Source organism: Zingiber officinale, chromosome 4A, assembly GCF_018446385.1.
Source record: "Zingiber officinale cultivar Zhangliang chromosome 4A, Zo_v1.1, whole genome shotgun sequence".
NCBI classification, from domain to species: Eukaryota; Viridiplantae; Streptophyta; class Magnoliopsida; order Zingiberales; family Zingiberaceae; genus Zingiber; species Zingiber officinale.
Window position 1 is genome coordinate 134226727 of NC_055992.1, and position 16322 is coordinate 134243048.

A 16322-nucleotide genomic window follows, 5' to 3' on the forward strand; every position below is an offset into this window, starting at 1 on the left:
CCTCGGAACCACCGCACGCTTCCTTCTCGTCCACCGGGGTACTCTTCCGCAGTGCCTCATCCCTCAGATGCACCGCATGCTGTCCTTCTCGCTAGCTGTGTCTTCTGCTCGAGTACATGTGCTCCTAAGCTCTTGCACTCTTAGACACAAGGTTAGAAACATACAAAACCTAATTTAACTTATTGATCACACCAAAACAACCTTGGGGTTCCAACAGATGAATGTCTTCACTCTGGGGCTAACTGAGGGAGATTTTTTCTGGTCACTCATCAGGAAGCCGCCTAGGGACTTCGACCACATGCTCAAGAAGGCTTATAAATATATCAATGTGGAACAAGCTTAGGCGGCCAGAAGAAAGGAGGCGCCGACCGAACATTCGACGTCGATTGAGCGCTGATCCTCCAGCAGCCATCAGCCACCCAAGGGACCGAGGGCTGAAGGAGCTCGACTGCACTAGGAGACCAGGGCACATGCTGTACAACATGTGGCGGTCAGTTGGCCGAAGGTGTCGAAGGGAAAGGTATAGACGCCTATGTTTTGTTTGTTCCACCAGTCGATGACTCACAACACGTGGGATTGCCTCAGATTGACACCGATCATCAGCCAACCGGCCCCAAGAGGATACCATCATCGATCTCCTTCTCCCAAGCAGTGACAGAGACATAGATTCGCTAAGCGATGGGAGGATGACAGAAGGGCGCCCGAGCAGCACCACCAGCATCAGCGAAGGGATGACACTGATCCCTCCCGAGTCCCAGCCGAGTGAAATAGGTCATCTGCTCGTGTAACACTCATAAATTTTCTCTATTTAAATACAACAAAAAGAAGTAGAAGAAGAGATAAAAGAAATAAAAATAAATTTATAAATGGCCTTGGGCTAGGATTAAACCCAAGACCTCTTATTTATGATTGGTTAAAGTTTCCATTAGGGTGGTGGTAAAGAATCACATTGGGAATAGGAAACAATTGATTATAAGTAGATTTTGTGTGAAAAGATGCTTCAACTTCCACCAAGTATAAAAGGGAAAGGAAGAGATGAAAACCTAGCTTTTCATCTCCTCTTCTTTCCCTAGACGAATTTTCCCTTCTCCTTCTTCTCTCTGATATTTCGGCTAAGAAACCTAGGGCTTCAAATCTTGAAGTTTTCAAGGGAAGGATCTAAGGAGAGGGTTTCTCTCAAGGAAGTAGTACACGCGGGGAAGGTCTTGGGGATTAAAGCATTCAAGAGGGGATTTATCTTCCCTACACCCTAGAAGAGTAAGATTTAGAGAAAGGATGTAAGTTCTCACCTACAGTATAAGTTGCTTCGTCGATGCATGTTGTAGTATGTATCTATGTAAGTTAAGAGAAAATTCATGCCATGATATGCTTTATGTATGTTAAAGGAGATAGATGTTATGATTGTAAGATGCCCTCTAAAGTTTGGGATTAAGAGCATGTTTTGAGTATTTGATTTGCTTCCCATTAAGTTTTGGGACTAAGAAGCATAATCAAGTGCCCCGAGGTGCTTCCCTATAAGTGTAAGGGATTAAGTGCACACCAAGTGTTTGTTGAAATGACAAGTAAGTGCAAAGTATAAGAAAACGATATTTAAAGAAAGTATTTTACTTTGATGTGGCATTGTATGTTGGTTAGTCCTAGAAAAACCGTACCGGCTCCACTATACAAAAATTTTGTACAAGTATCGAACCTTTCCTTAAATAACCTATTGTGTTCTTTAGAAGTTAAATTAGAAATCGTAGACGGAACTTAACATCATTGATTCCAAATTTAACTTATCTATTCTTAATGGTTTAGATTTGAATCGCAAGCGGAACTTAACACTATTGATTCAAAACCAACTATGTTATTAATTTCATTAAATATTAATTTCCAAAATTGGCTTCCAGGACTGCATGGCGAGGCACATGGCCTTCTTGGATATGGGAGCAACCACCACCGCCTAGATAAAGCCTTTTAAGGAAAGCTAATATTTAATTTCCTTAAATAACTCTAGGTTAACCAAAAAGAACAATCGAATCACAAATTCGAAAACAAAGAAAACACAAACTTGAAAAACTAATTCGAAAAACTAGATCTAATACCTCTTGTGTTTGGAATTCTTATAAAGAAAAATAACTAGCATGATGTGGAAAACAATTGCTAATTATACCTTCTCTTTGTATGCTAATGACCTCGAGATCTTCTACCGTATTCCTCGCCTCGCCTTGGACGTCATGTGGGTGACGATCCTCCAAGATGAACACCAACCAAAAGCTTTCTTCCTCTTCCTCTAAAATCCGGCCACCACCACCACCAAGGAGAAGAGAGCAAAAGGGAAAAGAAGAGAAGAAAGAGGCAGGGTCGGCCACACCAAAATCTCCAAGCAAGAGAATAAGAATTGTCTCCCATGAAGCCTCCTCATCCCTTCTTTTATAATACTTGCCCATGGAAAATAAGGGAAGAATTTTTACAAAAATTAAAATCTTCCTCTAGTTTTTCCTTTTCCCTTTTATTTCTCCTTTTCTTTCCTCTTGATTGAACCAATCACCAAATCAATGGTTGAATGGATCTTATCTTGGCAGGCCCCTTGCTTGGGCACCAAGCAAGGTGGTCGGCCACTTATAGGAAGAAAAGAAAATTTTTATAAAATTTTAATAAGAAGAAAACCTCTTATAAAATTTTACAAGCTCTCTTTCCTAAAGTGGATATTAAAAATAAAAGCTTTTAAAAATTAAAACCATGTTTTAAAATTTAAAAACTTCTCTTCAAAAATTTCCTTTTTTAACATGAATAGAAAATTTTAATTTTTAAAACTTCTCTTCCTTTTTTTCTAAAACCATGAGGATGGTTAAAAAAGGAAAGTTTTAAAACTTTTAAAATTCTCTATTAAAACATGTAGCCTAATTCAAATAAGGAAAGTTTTAAAAATTAAAATCTCTCTTTTAAAACTTATAGTTTTTTATAAAGAGAAGATTTTAAAAATTCAAAACAACCCTCCTTATTTAAATTATTGTGGCTGGCCCCTACTAGCTTGGTCACCAAGCAATAGGGTCGGCCCCTATAGAAGAGAATGTGGCCGGCCATTGCTTTGTCGCCAATCAATGAACCGGCCCCCTTCTTGTACACCAAGAAGGGCCTTACATTTGGATGGACTTGAGGCTATAATGAGGCTACGACAGAGACCTAGAGGAGAAATTGGTTTTGGCTTTCCAATGAGCTTGAGTATCCCGTGTTCGCCCCGAACACACAACTCAAGTTCATCGATAATAACTCATTCCACTAGAGAGTTATTATCGCACTACCGTACCAATCCCAAATTACATTATGGGCTCATTCTTATCATGAGTGTGTTAGTCTCCCTGTGTTTAAGATAACGAATGTCCACTAATTAAGTTACTGACAACTCACTTAATTAATATCTAGCTCCAAGAGTAGTACCACCCAACTTCATTATCATGTCGGACTAAGTCCACCTGCAGGGTTTAACATTGCAATCCTTATGAGCTCCTCTTGGGGGCATTCTCAACCTAGATAACTAGGGCACAGATTCCTTCTATAATCAACAACACACAATATAAGTAATATCATTTCCCAACTTATTGAGCATATTGATTTATCGAGCTAAACCTCACCTTTTGATAAGTCAAAGAAATAAATATTAAATATATGTGCTTGTTATTATATTAGGATTAAGAGCACACACTTCCACAATAGCTAATGTCTAGTTCTTTTATTTAGTCAGTATAAAAGAACTTACCTAAAATGGTCCTACTCAATACACTTAGAGTGTATCAGTGTAATTTATTAATCAAGATAAACTAATATTTAATTACACTACGACTATTCCGATGGTTTGTTCATTTTCATCTTAGTCGTGAGCAACTGTTTATAATTTATAAAGAACCGACAACATGATCTTCTGAGTGTGACACCACATACCATGTTATCTACTATATAAATTAATTGAACAATTACATTTAACAAATAAGTGTAGATATTGACCAATGTGATTCTTTTATTTCAAAAATAAATGTTTACAAAAGCTAAGCTTTTAGTATACACTCTAACATTGTACTGGACACAAGGTCCATGGGTGAGCTCCTAGATCGCCCCTAAGCCCCTAGATCGCCTAGTAGTACCTTAAAGGGTTCGGGATTAGCTACCTCGGATCTTATTAAGGATGCGCGTAAAGTAGTACAATTTCGGGCCCAAAGCAAGTTGATTATTATTTTCACTAGTACGTAATATGAAGTTTTCCCAAGTTCATTGTTTATTTAAGTGAAAGCATTCTTAAGTTTGGGAATTAGAGACTATAAGGTGCAGTTTTGATGAACTCTATTGTATGGCAAGGTTTATGGTTTTCATTACTTGTTTTCAATACAAGCATGGTTTTATGTTGACGTCTCATGATAATACTATTTAGAAATGTTGATGTTTTCATGATGAGTCTATTTAAAAATACATGCCATGTACATATTTCCAAATTACAGGTTTTAGCATGAGTAATTATTGAGTGCATGTTTTTTGTTTCTTCAAGCAGTTTTGCAAAGCATGTTTTTCCTTTTTAACGCATTATTTTGTGAATAGATGGTACTTACTAAGCGTTTGCTTATAAATTACTTTTCCTTATACTGCAGATAAAGGTAAAGGAAAGCTCGAGTAAGGAGGGGCAGCAGGAGCAGTGCTTGGGGGTGTGTGTGTGGCGGAACAATGGAAAAAGATCCGAGAATTTGTTATTTTGGGAACATGTAGAACTCTAGTTTGGTTTTTCTCTTCTCTCCGCTTTACCTAAGATATTGGCACTAATTGGTTTAGAATGGATTTTATGGTTTGGTAGAATTTTGAATGGCAGGTGCAAGTAAAAATAGGAGAACAAGCTCTTCCGATGGAGACAGGGGGGTCCTCTGCACGGCCCGTGGCACGACCGTGCGGGTTCGCATGGCCTTGCCCTGTCCCCTCTCTGCTATAGGTGACACAGCCGTGTGAGAACACACGGACGTGCCCTTCCTCCTCTCGGCCAAAGGTGACACGGTCGTGTGAAAACACATGGTCGTGCCCCTTTTCTTCTCGGTCGAGGTGACAAGGCCGTGTGGAATCACACGGCTGGGCACCTCCTTCTCTAGGCCCATGCTACACGACCGTGTGATTCCACACGGTCGTGCCTCTCCTTCTCTTGGTCGGAGTGACATGGCCGTGTTGGTTCACACGACCGTGCCCCTTCCATCCTCTATCAAGGGTCACGACCGTGTGACCCTCACACGGTCGTGCTTTGTGTCAGTTAGGAGTGCAATACTTGTCAGGGCCACGCGGTCCAGGCTCACTAGAGGCTTCAGATTCCCTTCGGCCCTACATGGCTGCAAGTCAGGTCCCACCAGTCATAATAGGCTAGAATAGAGTTAGGGACTCAGCAGCATGTAGGAGGTAGGAATGCCAAAATTTTAAGGTATACAAGGAAAGAGTAATGCTTGTCTTGTAAGGATAGGGTAGGATTAAGGGTGGGCGTTACAGGTTGGTATCAGAGCCAAGTTCCATCGTTCTATCACATACACAGCAAGCATTGATCCTACAACTCCTAAGTAAGAAAGTATCTGCTCATAACTTTTATGCATGTTATTTTTGCTATGATTAGTAAGAAATGCTTGTTAAGATTCAGCATGCTTATAGACGAAAGTAGTAATTATGACAAGTAGGAATGAGGAATGGCTGACGTATGTTTTCACTGCTTTTGACTTATGATATGTAAAATGGCTAGAAGACGATGAGCTAGACAGCTAAGGGTTAATGAACCCCAACCAGGGGAAAATGAGTCTGTACCACACCCCAACCTTTTAGAAGTAGTAGCTCAGCTTCAGAGACAAGTGGCTGAGCAGCAGCAGGTTATTACCGCCCTAACTGCTAACCAGCAAGCTTCCCCTGTGGTCCCACCAGAAGTCAATATGGTAACACCTACTATAGCTGAAGTACCATCCGTTACACCTGTAGCCCCAGCAAAGGTGGTGAGGCAAGAAGCATACCTCATCCAGTGGCAGAAACTGAAACCAGAGAATTTCTCTGGCACCAATGAACCATGGGATGCTCAGGCATGGTTCAAAACCCTAGAGAGCATAATGGAGCTACTGAACTGGCCAGAGGTAGAAAAGATTAACTGTGCCTCCTTCTGTTTCACTGGGGATGCAAGAATGTGGTGGGAACGGGTCAAGGAAAAACTAAAGGTAGATCAAATGACCTGGTCTGACTTCGAGACTGAGTTCTTCGAAAAATTCTTACATATGCGAGTCACGAACAAACATTACGGTGAGTTCACGGAATTCCGACAAGGAAGTTTATCAGTAGATGAAGCCGTGAAGAAATTCAATAGTTGGCTCGCCTATGTCCCGAGCTGGTCAGCACAGAAAGAGAAAGGGTAAGACTAATGCTCAAGATGCTGAGGCCAGAGATAGTTTTGAATGTAGCTGGCGGAATTAATAGACCGTAAACTGCAGAAGAGCTGATTAGTAGTGCCCTGATCACGGAGCATTATCTAAACAGTATCAAGCAGCAGAAGCCGGTACTGATGGAGAATAAAGGTCAAGGGAGTTCTGGCACTCAGAAACCCCAGAGTCATGGGTAAACCTGGAAAGGGAGCTCCAAGAGGAAGCAGTGGAGTAATAATAAGGGAGGATCTATAAACAAGCAACCTAAGTATGCCACATGTTCCACCTGCGGAAAGATGCATCCTGGAATCTGTTGCAAGGGCACGAGTGGCTGCTATATATGTGGTTAAGAGGGGCATATGGCCAAGAATTGCCCGACCAAGATCAACCTTCCTCCTGCACAACCTGTGCAATATGGAGGCAAGCAGGCACAGCTACACCAGATGCAGGCCGCGTTGGAGGGTCCTCATATTAGCCAAGGTAGACTGGAAGCTCCACCAAGTTCTACAAATGCTCGAGTTTTCTCCCTTACCAGAGAGGAGGTAGCAAACGCCTCCACCATTGTCATAGGTCAGATATGCATTTTTAATCAATATGCAACTGTGCTATTTGATACTGGGGTTACCCATTCATTTGTCTCCATAGTATTTGCTGAAAGAATAGGTATACCCCCGGAGGTCCTAAGCGGACAATTCTTGACGACACTACCCTCGGGAGAGATAATGACATCTACACACTGGCTGTGAGCTGTGCCAGTCAAAATTTCAGATAGAGAACTGTACATTGATCTGATCTTACTGAACATGTCTGATTACGATGTTATTTTTAGGATGGACTTCTTGAGCAAGTATGGTGCTTCCATCGAGTGCCGTAAGCGAAGGGTTCTATTCCAACCTGAGGCAGAGTCTAAGTTTGAGTTCATCAGAGATTCAAAGAAGAGAACCTAGAAGTTTTTATCGGCCCTGAAAGCTCAGAAGATGTTAGACGATGGATGTGCTGGGTTACTAGCGCATGTGGTTAATACCTAGCAAGAAAGAAATCAAGAGCTAGAGGAAGTTAAAGTCGTGTGTAACTACTCAGAAGTGTTTCCCGATGAGTTGCCAGGTTTAGTGACGGATAGGGAAATTGAATTTGAGATTGAACTTATCCCTGGTACCCAATCCAATCTCAAAAGCACCCTATCGCATGGCTCCAGCAGAATTGAAAGAACTTCAGGGACAATTACAGGAGCTACTCGACAAGAGCTTCATTCACCCCAGTCACTCACCATGGGGAGCTCCGGTGTTGTTCGTAAAGAAGAAGGACGGGTCCATGCGAATGTGCGTGGACTACCGAGCGCTGAACAAAGTGACAATCAAGAACAAGTATCCTCTGCCAAGAATCGATGATCTATTTGATCAGTTGAAGGGAGCCACAGTCTTTTCCAAGATAGACTTACGGTCCGGATATCATCAAGTGAAAGTGAAGGCTGATGATGTATCGAAGACTACATTTCGGACGAGGTATGGACACTACGAGTTCATAGTCATGCCTTTTAGAGTGACGAACGCTCCTGCTACGTTTATGGACCTGATGAACAGAGTGTTCAAGGAGTATTTGGATAAGTTTGTGATCATCTTCATAGACGATATTCTTATATACTCCAAAAGTTAGGAAGAACATGCTGAACATCTGAAGACAATATTACAGATTTTTCAGCAGAGACAGTTGTACGCGAAGTTCTCCAAGTGCGAGTTTTGGCTCAATCAACTGTCCTTCCTAGGCCACATTGTTTCCAAAGATGGGGTCATGGTAGACCCGACAAAAATAGAAGTTGTGAGTAACTGGAATAGACCCAGAAATGTCAGTGAAATCAGAAGTTTCCTTAGATTAGCAGGCTATTATAGGAAATTTGTTGAGAACTTCTCAAGGATTGCCTCTCCATTGACAGTACTTACCAGAAAGAAAAGAAAATTTGAGTGGACAGAGGATTGTGAGAAGAGTTTCATTGAACTAAAAAGGAGACTGACCAGTGCTCCAATCCTGACTCTTCTAGAAAATGGTGAGAGCTTTGATATTTACAGCGATGCTTCTAAATTGGGACTCAGAGTTGTACTGATGCAGAATGGCAGAGTCATTGCCTATGCCTCGAGACAACTCAAAGTTTATGAGAATAACTATCCCATTCATGACCTCGAGTTAGCAGTCGTAGTCTTCGCTCTAAAAGTCTAGAGGCACTACTTATATGGAACTCAGTGCAAGATTTACACAAATCACTAGAGTCTGAAGTATTTCTTCACTCAGAAAGACCTAAACATGAGACAACGGAGATGGCTTGAGTTAGTCAAAGACTATGATTGTGAAATCCTCTACCATCCAGGGAAGGCGAACAAGGTGGCAGATGCGCTAAGTAGAAAATCTTGTGCAACTCTATTGTCCTTGTCTGCCATGTCCCAACCCCTATGGAAGGAAGTAGTAAATTTTGGGCTAGAAATTATTACTGGGCAACTCTCCACTTTGATACTAGTGTCAACCTTGCTTGGCGATATACAGAAAGGGTAGGATGAAGATCCTAATATTCAGAAGATCAAGCAAGGAATACAAGAAGGAGAAAATGGAGAGTTTCGAATATCAGACTGTGGGATGCTATATTATGGTAATCATCTTTATGTCCCTAATCAAGAAGAATTGTGAAAGAAAATTTTAGATGAAGCCCATAGAACGTCCTATGCAATGCATCTTGGTTCCACCAAGATGTACCAAGATTTAAAGGAACGCTTCTGGTGGTTTAGAATGAAGAGAGATGTTGCTAGATACATCAGTACCTGTCTGACTTATCAATGGGTTAAAGCAGAACATCAGAGATCAGGCGGAGTTCTGTAGCCTATCCAGATCCCAGAGTGGAAGTGGGAGGATATATCTATGGATTTTATAGTAGGATTACCCAGAACTACTAACGGTTATGATGCTATCTGGGTAATAGTAGACAGATTGACCAAGTCTGCTCATTTTCTAGCGATTAAAACATCATACTCTATTGAGCAGTTACCACAATTGTATGTGAAAGAGGTCATCAGATTGCATGGAGTTCCCAAAATCATAATTTCTGATAGAGATATTCATTTTACTTCACACTTCTGGGAATGTGTTCAGAGAGCTCTTGGCACTAAGTTACGATTCAGCACTGCATTTCATCCTCAAACTGACGGGCAAACAGAATGGGTAAACCAAATTTTAGAGATATGCTACGGGCTTGTGCCTTAGATTTCAAGGGGAGCTGGTGTCGATACTTATGCTTAGAAGAATTCACATACAATAATAGCTATCAAACTACTATCGGAATGACACCCTATGAGGCTCTATATGGGAGGAGATGTATATTCCCTATTTGGTATGAAGGTGGTGGAAACAACGAAATGAGACTCCAAACAGACCTCATCGAAGACACCACCAAAGCTATTCAGAACATTTGCCAGAGAATAGAAACTGCTCAGAGTCGGCAGAAAAGTTATGCAGATGTGCGTCGTAGACGGCTGGAATTTGGGGGACTCAGTATTCCTCAAAGTAGCTCCAATGAAAGGAGTGATGCGATTTGGGAAGAAAGAAAAGTTGAGTCCACGATATGTAGGGTCATACATGATCACTAAAAGAGTTGGCAAGGTAGCTTATGAGCTGGAACTACCGTATGAAATGTTAGCTATTCATAATGTATTCTATATCTCAATGTTGAAGAAGCATGTTTCCGATGCAAACCAAGTGATTGAACCACAGATGGTACAAGTTCAAGAGGATCTCAGTTATGACAGTCGACCTATCCAGATAATAGATCAAGAAGTTAAGAAACTGAGAAACAAAAAGATACCGTTAGTAAAAGTGTTGTGGCAAAGTCAACAGTATGAAGAAGCAACATGGGAACGCGAGGATGATATGAGACAGAAGTATCCACAATTGTTCTAAATTCGAGGATGAACTTTTTATAAGGTATGGGGGATTGTACCCATAAATTTCCTCTATTTAAATACAACAAAAAGAAGTAGAAGAAGAGATAAAAGAAATAAAAATAAATTTATAAATAGCCTTGGGCTAGGATTGAACTCAAGACCTCTTATTTATGATGGGTTAAAGTTGCCATTAAGGTGGTGGTAAAGCATCACATTGGAAATAGGAAACAATTGATTATAAGTAGATTTTGTGTGAAAAAGATGCTTCAACTTCCACCTAGTATAAAAGGAAAAGGAAAAGATGAAAACCTAGCTTTTCATCTCCTCTTTTTTACCTAGCCGAATTTTCCCTTCTCCTTCTTCTCTATGATATTTCGGCCAAGAAACCTAGGGCTCCAAATCTTGAAGTTTTCAAGGGAAGGATCTAAGGAGAGGGTTTCTCTCAAGGAAGTAGTACACGCGGGGAAGGTCTTGGGGATTAAAGCGTTCAAGAGGGGATTTATCTTCCCTACACCCTAGAAGAGTAAGATTTAGTGAAAAGATGTAAGTACTTCTCACCTGTGGTATAAGTTGCTTCGTTGATGCATGTTGTAGTATGTATATATGTAAGTTAAGAGAAAATTCATGCCATGATATGCTTTATGTATGTTAAAAGCTATCGATGTTATGATTGTAAGATGCCCTCTAAAGTTTGGGATTAAGAGCACATTTAGAGTATTTGATTTGCTTCCCATTAAGTTTTGGGACTAAGAAGCATAATCAAGTACCCCGAGGTGCTTCCCTATAAGTGTGAGGGATTAAGTGCACACCAAGTGTTTGTTGAAATGACAAGTAAGTGCAAAGTATAAGAAAACGATATTTAAATAAAGTATTCTACTTTGATGTAGCATTATACTGGACACAAGGTCCATGGGTGGGCTCCTAGATCGCCCCTAAGCCCCTAGATCGCCTAGTAGTACCTTAATGGGTTCGGGATTAGCTACCTCGGATCTTATTAAGGATGCGCGCAAAGTGGTACAATGTCAGGCCCAAAGCAAGTTGATTATTATTTTTACTATTACGTAATATGAAGTTTTCCCAAGTTCATTGTTTATTTAAGTGAAAGCATTCTTAAGTTTGGGAATTAGAGACTATAAGGTGCAGTTTTGATGAACTCTATTGTATGGCAAGGTTTATGGTTTTCATTACTTGTTTTCAATACAAGCATGGTTTTATGTTGATGTCTCATGATAATCCTATTTAGAAATGTTGATGTTTGCATGATGAGTCTATTTAAAAATACATGCCATGTATATATTTCCAAATTACGGGTTTTAGCATGGGTAATTATTGAGTGCATGTTTTGTGTTTCTTCAAGCAGTTTTGCAAAGCATGTTTTCCCTTTTTAACGCATTGTTTTGTGAGTAGATGATACTTGCTAAGTGTTTGCTTATAGATTACTTTTCCTTATACTGTAGATAAAGGTAAAGGAAAGCTCGAGTAAGGAGGAGCAGCAGGAGCAGTGCTTGGGGGTGTGTGTGTGGCGGAACAATGGAAAAAGATACGAGAATTTGTTATTTTGGGAACATGTAGAACTCTAGTTTGGTTTTTCTCTTCTCTCTGCTTTACCTAAGATACTAGCACTAATTGGTTTAGAATGGATCTTATGGTTTGGTAGAATTTTGAATGGCAGGTGCAAGTAAAAATAGGAGAACAAGCTTTTCCGACGGAGACAGGGGGGGTCCTCCGCACGACCCGTGGCATGGTTGTGCGGGTTTGCACGACCTTGCCCTATCCCCTCTCTGCTATAGGTGACATGGCCGTGTGAGAACACACGGTCGTGCCCTTCTTCCTCTCGACTAAAGGTGACACGGCCATGTGAAACAACACAGCCGTGCCCTTTTTCTTCTCGGTCGAGGTGACACAGTCGTGTGAAATTACACAGCCGGGCACCTCCTTCTCTCGGTCCATGCTACACGGCCGTGTGATTCCACAAGGTCGTGCCTCTCCTTCTCTCGGCCGGAGTGACACGACCGTGTGAGTTCACACGGCCGTGCCCCTTCCATCCTCTATCAAGGGTCACGGCCGTGTGACCCTCACACGGCCGTGCTCTATGTCAGTTAGGAGTGCAATCTTGTCAGGGCCATGTGGCCCAGGATCACTAGAGGCTTCAGATTCCCTTCGGCCCTATATGGCTGCAAGTCAGGTCCCACCAGTCATAACAGGTTAGAATAGAGTTAGGGACTCAACAGCATGTAGGAGGTAGGAATGCCAAAAATTTAAGGTATACAAGGAAAGAGTAACACTTGTCTTGTAAGGATAGGGTAGGATTAAGGGTGGGTGTTACAACTCTGGAAGAAGAAAATAGGAACACCACTTCTCGAGGAGAGATAGGTATGATCGCCGGAGGATCGACCGACGGCGACTCCAACAGAGGCAGGAAGTCATACGCTTGGCGGTTGGAGAACTATGTCATGGGGTGCAGCAAAGAGAAGCCCGAAGGGCCCCAGATCAGCTTCGGCCCTAGCAATTTGGAGGGAGTGGAAATCCCCTACGATGACGCTCTGATTATCTGAGTGGTAATCGCTAACTATACAATTCATCGAACTTTTGTTGATACAGGAAGTTTGGTGAATATTATTTTTAAAAAGGCGTTCAATCAGTTGTAAATTGATCGAAGTGAGCTGCTGCTCATGACGACCTCGTTGTACGACATCATGAGGAACGAAGTACTGCCACTCAAACAAGCCCACCTGGCCATCTTGCTCGGAGAAGAGCCACTGAGGAGAACCAGGATCACCAACTTCATCGTGGTGGATGCGCCGTCGGCCTACAATATCATATTGGGTCAACTGGCACTTAACGAGTTCCGGACGGTAGTATCTACTTACTGTCAAAAAATCAAGTTCCCGGTGGATGACTGGGTGGGAGAAGTCAAGGGTGACCAGCTGGCCGCTTAGTGGTGCTACGTAGAGATGGTCAAGTCAGAGGCTAAAAGCACTTGGAAGACTCCGCGACTGGAGGTAAACGTGATCACTGAAAAACCCCCTGTCACGCCCCAAGGAGTCCCTGCCAGACAAAAATTCGACAGAGTCTTCCATGTACCAATGACAATATGAAGCATCACTACAAACAAAATACATCAGCCACATACGGCTGGAATATTTATATACACAACCACGCAGTTATAATAACAGCCCTCACGGCTGGAATGAAATAATCACAACCACGCAGTTATATATAAAACAGCCCACACGGCTGTACCAAAAACCAACACAGCGGAAAAACGAAAACGGAAAGCCCACACAAGACAAATAGATACAATGCATGCCGGCACGGCTTAAACACAAATACAACACCATAAGAATAAGATAGCCACATGGCTAAACACAAATACAATGCCACGAATAAGAAAAGAATATACAATAGAAAACGAACACAGTCTTCGGATGTGACGTAGGACCCGGCAGACAGGATACTCCGAGCGACACTCCAACCATCTACCTGAAAACATAAATGTATACATGCGGTGGTGAGTATAGGTAACTCAGCGGGTAATAGACAAGATAGTGCATGATCAATAAACAAACATGGAGATCACAAGTATACAGTCTCAGTAGGGAATAAGAACATGATCATACTATCATAATCAATGCATCTGAACATACCTGACATAATAACCTGACATAAACTGTACAAACCACAACTAGCATAATGGCAGATACATACCCAATCTGGAATCGACACATGGTACAATGATCAGTAAACTCACTGGAACTGCAACAGACATACCCGTGATACCTGTGCAATATAAATACGACTGCATATACATGTAAAATAAATGACATGTATGCAGCATGACAACCATATGCAACAAGCATATCTCAAACAAGTGCAACAACCACAATCACATGCAACTAGTATCTACTAGGCATGTATGCAAGTATATATCCACCGATGCACCGCGCATCATATGCAAATGTGTATGCATGCTCCATGGTCACCCCCAACACCTCTCCAGACACCACGACCCCAGTATGGCCGAGAGGCTTGGGTCCGTGACAAACCGTACAAACCTCACGCACGTAACCGCTATAAAGCGACTGAGGCGACAGTATACTATGTAGTTATCTAACTACATAGCTAAGGGTCCCTGACCACTCACAACTCAAGCCCCCTGACTACTGTACCCTCAAGATCCACTACTCCAGAGTGGTCGAGGCTGACAGAGTAAAAACAATGAGCAGCTGAGTAAGCGCGACAGGACATAGCTCCACTCCCAGCTACCACCCTCCATCAGTGGTAGAGCGGACAGCTATAAAACTGACAACCCTCTCAATTACAAAGGAGACGATAGTCGTCAGTATGAAATGAATGATGAACATGATATATATATATATAATCATGATACAGACACCGTCATCATCCATGCAAACTCTAACTCCACATAAGCACTCCACAACATGAATATAATCGTCAGGATAAATCCACACATCCCACCAAACACACGTACACAACTACATACGTATAATCAACCAAAAATCTCCACAAATCCCACTGGACACATATGCACAGAACGTAAGTATCATCAACATATATCCTCCAATAATAAACACGTCAGACCCGTGTATAAACCATAAACATACAATCAACACAACTCCTCCAAAAGTACATAGTCAAACACGTGTGTACATACAACATGCAAATGTAGGGTCAACATGATGACTCCTAAAATACATACCAAGTTACATACAATCCACATTATATACCCAATCAGCATGATAATACTGACAGCCCGACAAACCCTACAAGACCTACTCTACACGTGTAATCACAACAGAGTAGATATCAAGAGTTGAGACTATATATTAATTAAATAGATCATCTCTAAGCTCAAGCAAAAGTAACAAGCAGGAAAAATAGCAACCGAACACGATATAAGGTGTCGTACCCTAATCCATCAGATAACAACCATGCACTAAGCTCAAAGAAAACCTACATAGAGACAAAGGAAGAAATACCCACCTTAAAGTGTAGATCGTGCCAAGTAATCCTGTGTCGAGACGCCCGTCCCGAATCCAAGTCCTGCAATCAATAATATATTTAGCTAATTACACAGGTAGCAAATGGTTAAATAAAACTCCCCAATTTAATTAGGGAAACCCCTAATCGAAATAATTAACCTAATCTCTTAATCCAATTAGGTTTAACTAAATCCACAATCCTTCACTTCAATCTTCAACAACTAACCAAACCACCACATCCGATAATCCAACCAACAATCAATCCGATGATCTCAAGAATGATCACATAACAATCTACATCATCCAATCATCATATCCACAAATTTCAACTCAACACAAACCTCCATCACTTCAACATATACCAATAATGATCATGTATCCATTTAAATAAATCATTCACCAAATAACCATCACAAATCAACTTATCATAATCAAATTCCAAATTATAACCATTTAATCCATTTATCACCATCATTTAATCTATGTATTAACAACTAACATCAAGAATCAATCCTACATCACACTACTCATAAATCTAAGCAAGCACAAACCCTATCATCCTTTAGAAACAAAATTTATCAACATACTAACGCATCCAATAGAAATACCTCATTGGAATATCACTAACCTCGAGGCTTAGCAACAATTCGGCGCTCACAGTCAGCCAAAACTGCCCGGAAGCTACAAAAGGATACCTACACATAAATTCTTCCAAACAATCAATCCAAAACCCAATTGTGCAGCAAAGAATTGCTGAAATCCTAATCCACAGAGACATTAATCACCATAATAGACCTCCAATCCTTCAGCCAAAACCTTTGGGCCGCTGCCATCCAAACAATAACCATAAATTAGTACCAAGTAAGGTATCAAATGCCCAAATCTATGCTAGGTTTAATCACTAACCTCCAAGATTCTCGTAGAGCAACAGAATGCTCTCAACGCCAAGCAGAAAAGAAGAACAGAACTGAGGTAGAGAGAACAACGACTACTACTTCTCCTGC